The following is a 7,163-nucleotide window of genomic DNA, read 5'->3' on the forward strand; positions in this document are numbered from 1 at the left end:
GACAATTAATATTCAAAGTCACGACTTTTCCTAACAGTCTATGTGATAAGGGTTCCCATCATACAAATGATTTTTTTTCTCTTTTCTTTAAAAATTTACTACAGGATTCCTTTGAATTATATATAGATTTGTAAAGTTTAGTTAAACAACTTTCCAGCAGTAATCCTCTGTTTTGAACCTTGATAGATCTTTGTAATTTTTGTGTAATACTTGCATTCTGACATTTAATGGAGTTACTTGTTTATCATTTTGGTCCACAAAAACATTGTTACGTGAGCTCTGTCAGAGCAAGAATTTGTTTAGTTATTGCAAAGGAAAATTTTATAAACAAATATATACGTTAATAAATTTTCATAAAGTTTTAGACAATATTATAAATTAGTAACCACAAGCAATTTTACCATCAATAAAAAAACAACTATTAAAATGCTAGGGTAACTTTTTGTAATCTCCTTCAAAGTATATCTATGCTACTTTGTGGCCTGCTTCTTTCATTTAATAATGTATCTTGGACACGTAGCAATGATGTAAGATAAGAAAGTAATGAGTTAGCCCTATGTGTGCGTACACTAGGGAATGGCAGGAAAATGGCAACACAGGGCCACGCATCTGGGCAGCAAAGCAGAAGTGGGTGTGAGAGCAGAAGACACCTGCCAGGGCTGGGGCCTTGAGGGGACTGAACTTGTTGGTGAGGCAGGGGTGGGTTGACTTGGCAGGCAGGTTCAGGCTTGTAGGGAATGGGGGGGGGAGGTGTAGCCACCACCCTGATCCTGCTGGAGGTGAACAACCACATCGTTGAGGAGATACTCACGCTCAAGTTCAAGAACCCAGCCACCAATAACAAACCAGAAGCAGTAGAAGTAACATTTGTAGATTTCGTTCAATGGAGTCTTCTATCATATTTCAAATCCTAATGGAGACAAAACAAAAGTGATGGTTAGTATTTCTTTGAAATTCTACAAGGAACTTCAGATATTTGGTGCTGATGAGTTATTCAAGAGCATGTATGGGAGTTTCTTGGTAAATCCCAAATCAAGATACAATGTCTCTTTGCTATACAACCTTGAAAATCTGCCAGAATCCAAGGATTCCATTGTGTATCAGGCTGGCATGTTGAAACGAAATTATTTTGCCTCGGTCTTTGAGAAATACTTCCAATTCCAAGAAGAGGGCAAGGAAGGAGAGAACAGGGCAGTAATCCATTATAGGGATGGTGAGTATAAAAAAGACAGTCACAGTAGTCTTCAGTGTTTAAGGATAACGATGATTTGGTCATTGGAAAAGTGTTCATGCAGGAGTTCAGACAAGATCGGGCGCATTCAGGGTGGTATGGCCTTAGACTATGCAGGAGTTCAAAGGACGCAGAGCCAGCCACACGGTTGCACAGGTCCTCTGTAGACACAGGGCACCTCCTTTGGAGCCAGAAGATGTCAGTGCTGCGGTGGCAAGAACATTGGCTCTGTTAACCTTCATGCTGTTCCCTCGCCACACCAATACCAGTGCTCGAGACTGCACCATCAACCTGATCCACACAGAGTTCCAGGACTCTGTTCACAACTGCATTAAGTGCTCTAAGGCCATATTCACACACGTGCACGGGCAAAAACTTCTGACTTCCTCAAGGTTCTGAACCGTGCATGCCCAGATGCTCAGGAAAAAGAAATGAAAACAATCACGGGGAAGACCTTTTCGTCCCACTAACTCTTGAGAACAGTAAGAGGAGGCAGCCGACAACTTACTACTAGATAATCGTAGCCTTTAATGTTGCACGTCTTCAGGTTCTTAAGGGATTCTCTGTTTTTGTTCCGTTTGGGACACGTTTGGAAAATAATTTGCAGAGAGTTGTGCTTGCAAGAACTTCATAGCTGTCAAAAATTAAAAGAATTCCACTTGATCATCTTAGTTCCTTTTCTTTACCTTCCTTCCCTCACACCCCTTCCCTTCCTGCCTCTTTTCCAAGCTGTTTCACTTTGCAATATGTTACTACTAATGAGTTGCAGGATAATGCAATCTTAACTTGTTTTCTCCTAAGTATTTGCGCTCAAAGCTCCTATAATCTAAAGAAATACTGTTGAGGTCATGAATAAAGAAAAATCTATCTTTAAAAATAATGAGTTAAGAAATCTTAAAATATGTATGTATATGAATATATAAAATAACATATATACATATATCATCTGTATACTTCTATTTCGTATGCATGTACATATACATGAAAACAGTGGAGTTTGATTATGATTTCATAACTTCTCATGGAAAGAGCTAAAAGCAAAGAAGAAAACAACATACATGTGTACTTAGGAAAAGACCACAAGCAGAAACCACAGATTCTGAAAGTATAGGATCAAATTGAAGTATAATTTCATGATCTCTCACAATTCTTGTAAAATAAAGACATGTAGAATTTTGGAAAAGAGCCCCTTCAATTGTTAATGCCCCTTGAATTGTACAGATGATACTTTGGAAGTTGGAAATGAAAGCAACAAGAAGAGAGCATCACTTTGTAGATGACAAGTGCATTAAGTGCACAAAAGCCAGTATGTTTAGGTGAATGTTTGTTTATTTATTTATTTATTTATTTATTTATTTATTTATTTATTTATCCATTCATTCATTCATTCATTTTGAAGTACTGCCTCATGGCATTGTCATAGTTTGATGAGTCAATGCATGTAAACATTTGTTTATTTATGAGAGAGAGAGAGAGCATAAACACATGAGCCAGGGAGGGGCAGAGAGAGTGGGAGAGAGACAGTCCCAAGCATGCATCGAGCCCCATGTGGGGCTCAATCTTATGACCCTGTGAGATCATGACCTGAGCCATAATCAAGAGTTGGACGCTCAACTGACTGAGCCACCCAGGCACCCCATGAATGTTATTTTTTTAACTGCTACGTCTGTTATCTAAGAGAAATGACTTGGTAGCAAGACTAAACACGTTGGAAAAGGTACAAGGAGATACCTGAGTTTCAGCTTTACAGATGCTAAATAATGTCAGTAATAGCAGGTGAACCATAAAGTATCCAAGTGCTTCTTGTATTTCAGTGGTATTGAATGGATTGTGAAACCAAAAGAAAAACATTTTACTTTTTCCCATGTTGGTTTATGTTCAATGAAGTGTAGAGTCAACATACATCACTGTATGTCAGAGACCTGAAGAATGAGGCCTATGGAAGTTATGGGCAGTGCTTTAAAAACCTACATGAAGGAATAATTATTTAGAAGTTTCATATGGAAAGCAAAACCTAAGCCCTTAAAATGGGATAACTGGTTTCTCTTAATAAACTAGAACAAATGAAACAAAAAATATATGCATAATTAACTTTATTATGGAATGAAACTTCTCTGAAATAAAGGAACACTTGAATCTGTAGATTGAGTTGTCTCACCATATGCCAGGAAGAAATAAACAAGAATAATCAATAGATGTCAAAATGGATGACTTTATTGGACTACATGTTTAAAAAATCCCACTGGTGGCCAAAGGAAATGAAAAAAACAACTTACTAAATGAAATCAAGAATTTACCTTTTTTTAGATTTGTTTTATTTTTTTTCTTATGGTTAGACTATGGTTATGTGTTTCTCCTAGGACCATAGGGTTAACATACCATTTTATCACATAATATCAAGGCGATGTACTATCAATATGATTTATCACTATTCATGTTCATCTTGATCACCTGGCTGAAATAGTGTTTGTCAGATTTCTCCACCCTAAAATTACTCTTTTTTCCTCTTTTCCATACTGTATTCTGGAAATAAGTCACTGTGTATAGCCCACACTTAAAGAGAATGAGGAATTATTCTTGCTCTCCTTAAGGATGGAGTATCTACAAAAAATTTATTTGGAATTCTTCTTCATGACAGATTTGTCTCTTCTCTCCTATTTTTTTCATTTGGTTATTGGTGTATATAAGTATGGACTCATGTATATTTATATTACATTTTGGTTATAATTCAATACTTCTTTTTGTTGTTTTTACTGCTTGAATTGTTCCTGCTTGGCCAACTGAACTCTTTCAGTTGATTCTTGACCTTTTCACATTATTGTGGTGCATGTGTTTGTTTATCACTTTCTAACTTTCTAGACACAAGATGTTCCAGATTCATCATCATGTGTATTTCCTGTCCTGGTCCTAGAATCAGCCTTTTCTCTGAGGAGTCCTGGTTTCTTTTGTTGGCGAATAGTAGTAGAAATTAAAATCTGGGCAGACCACAAGAGACTCTTAAATACAGAGAACAAACTGAGGGTTGATGGGGGTGGGGAAAATGGATGATGGACAGTAAGGGGGGGCACTTGTTGGGATGAGAACTGGGTGTTATATGTAAATGATGAATCATTGGATTCTGATCTTGAAGCCAAGACTACACTGTATGTTAACTAACTTGAGAATGAGCGAATGAACGAATGAACGAATGAATGAATGAATGAATGAATAAAGAAATTAAAATCTGAGTGCTAGGTGTGATTATTACAACTACAATGTCTAGGTCCTTCAGCTAATAGAGCAAGGAAGTATATGTATGTGTAGTTACCTGTGTACATACACAAATCTATGTTTCTATATGTAACTACTTCTATATTAAACTAAACATAAATTCATACCAATGTCGCCTGCTCTACTCCATTACCAGAGAAATGATTCTAGCCCCCTCCCAGTATTTATCTGTAACCTCTTACTCCAATAATGAGAAACCTGGTATTCATCCTTCACCATTCATTAATTTAATTGTTCAGTTCCTAGATATGTCATAGATTGGTTTCAGATTCCATTAATTTTCAAACTTATTTAGGGTGCTTCCTTATTCTCCATCTCTTTAAGTGAGGTTTATACATTTAGATTATTTTGTCACATTCTGCATTTCATCTGAGATCTCCCAACCTTGTGAATGATTTTTTTAATTGTATACATTATTTCAGTCATTGGGATATAAAGTTCTCTAATTTTGACCATCATTGATATCATGTATTTACTATTACAGTGCCATGCAGAATGAATCGATCACCTTAAAATTTAACTGCATGTGGGGAGCCTGGGTGGCTCAGTTGGTTAAGCATACGACATTGCCTCAGGTTATGATCTCACAGCTCCTGAGTTCGAGCCCCGCGTCTGGCTCTGTGCCAACAGCTCAGAGCCTGGAGCCTGCTTCTGATTGTGTGTCTCCCTCTCTCTCTCTCTGCCCTTACCCCCCCTCATGCTCTGTATCTCTCTGTCTCAAAAATAAACAAACATTAAAATAAAATTGAAAAAAATTTAAAAAATTAACTGCATGTTATGAGTTTATTAAATAAAGGTTTATTAAGTGGAGCATATTATGCCAAATGATGAGCTGTTGTTCAACAATAGTTTGCAATAGAAATTTATGTAGAGAAATTTTTTTTTCATAGGTGTTTTAAGTATTGCCCGTCTGAGAGAGTGTTTCTCCTTAACATTTGAAGGATAATTTCACTGGATATAGAGCTCTTGTTCAGTAGGGTGTTTTGTTTTGTTTTGTTTTGTTTCTTGTTTTCCTCTCATGTCACTTCTTGCTTCTTACTCCATGGTTTCTTTTCTTTCTTTTTTTTTTGTAATTTTTTTAAATTAGAGAGAGCAAGTAGGGGAGAGGGACATTGGGGGAGAGAGAGAGAGAGAGAGAGAGAGAGAGAGAGAGAGAGAATCTTAAGCAGGCTCCACACTCAGCTCAGAGCCCAACATGAGGCTCAATCCCATGACCCTGGGATCATAACCTGAGCTGAAATCAAGAGCTGGACACTCAACCAACTGAGCCACCAGATGCCCCACTTCTTGCTTACATGGTTTCTAAAAAACCATCTGTTGTAATTCATTTCTGTTCCTCTATAGGTAATGTTCCCACCCCTGCTCCAGTTTCTTTCAAATTTTTGATTGTGTCTTTGGTTTTGTATGGTTTGAACATAATATAACTAGGTATCAGTTGTTTGGTATTTACTGCTTGGTCTTCTAATTCAGATCTGTGGTTTGATCTTTCTCATCATTTTTAGAAAACTATGGGTTATTAATTCTCTGAGAATTTCTTCTGAATTGTTTATCTTCCTTGTGTTATTTCAAGTACATGTATATTACATGCTATGGAATTCAGCTCATTGATCTTGGATGTTCTGGGGAATTTTTTGTTTCTTAACTCTTTATTTCAGTTTGGCAAGTTTCTATTGACCTATATGTAAGCTCACTGATTCCATCCTCAACCATGTCCTATCTGCTGATTAGGTCATCAAAGACATTCCTCATTGCTTATATGGTATTTATTTTCTAGCATTTTCTTTTATTTCTTTCCTAAAATTTCCATCTTCTGTATATATTGCCCATATGCTTTTGCATGCCATCTTCTTTTTCCATTGGAGACTTAAACATATTTATCATCATTAAGTTTCTTTCCTGATAATTTAATCATTGTGTCATACCTGTCTAGTTTGATGCTTGCTTTGTCTTTTCAGCCTGTATTTTTTTCTTGTTTATTTGAATTCCTTTTTTATTTTCTGTTGAAACTGGGAATTTCATATCAAGTAATAGGAACCGAAGTAAGTAATCCCATAGTATGAAGATTCATGTTAATCTGGCTAATTGTTAGGCTTTTTCATGTTTCATGTTTCGTGTTTTCTGTAGGCGTATGTGCCCAAGGCTACACATTTCTCTTGTGCCCATGCTTTGGTCTCCCTTGTTTACTTTGGAATTCCCTCAAATACTCATACTCATAGGGTCTGTGGCTTTCAACTCTTGGATCTGTAATCCACTCTTATTACACTAGAGCCTTGTTGATGTAGTGATAAGTTCTGTAAACCTCAGTATTTTATTGTCCCGTGTCTTGAGACTATAACTTTCACAAGAATTTCTCTGCTTTCTCCCTTTTAGATAACAGAAAAGTTACAAAAGTCTCGGGTAATAGGAATGTACCTTCAACACCTAGGATAAGGTTCTGGTAAATTCTTTTTCCCTGAAAATACCATTCCTTATGAATAAGGCTCTGGATGTATTTCACAATTTAACTTCCCCTCTCCCTGCCAGAATCATTAGGGGACCTTTTTGGAGTTTCCACATGAGAACATGGTAAGATTACTAGAAGTAAAAGCAATGAAAGTGCGGGGCTCCTTCTCAGACTGTGGCTCTCAGCACTTTCTCACTCCCGCACTAGTCAATACTCAAC

The 7,163-nt window shown here is 36.8% G+C and overlaps 1 pseudogene; it reads left to right on the forward strand.

Moving 5' to 3' along the window:
• Window positions 1-737: 737 nt before the first annotated feature.
• Window positions 738-1,730, forward strand: LOC123594441 (annotated as a pseudogene).
• The last annotated feature ends 5,433 nt before the right edge of the window (window positions 1,731-7,163 follow it).

Source organism: Leopardus geoffroyi, chromosome X (assembly GCF_018350155.1).
Source record: "Leopardus geoffroyi isolate Oge1 chromosome X, O.geoffroyi_Oge1_pat1.0, whole genome shotgun sequence".
In the NCBI taxonomy this organism is placed as follows: domain Eukaryota; kingdom Metazoa; phylum Chordata; class Mammalia; order Carnivora; family Felidae; genus Leopardus; species Leopardus geoffroyi.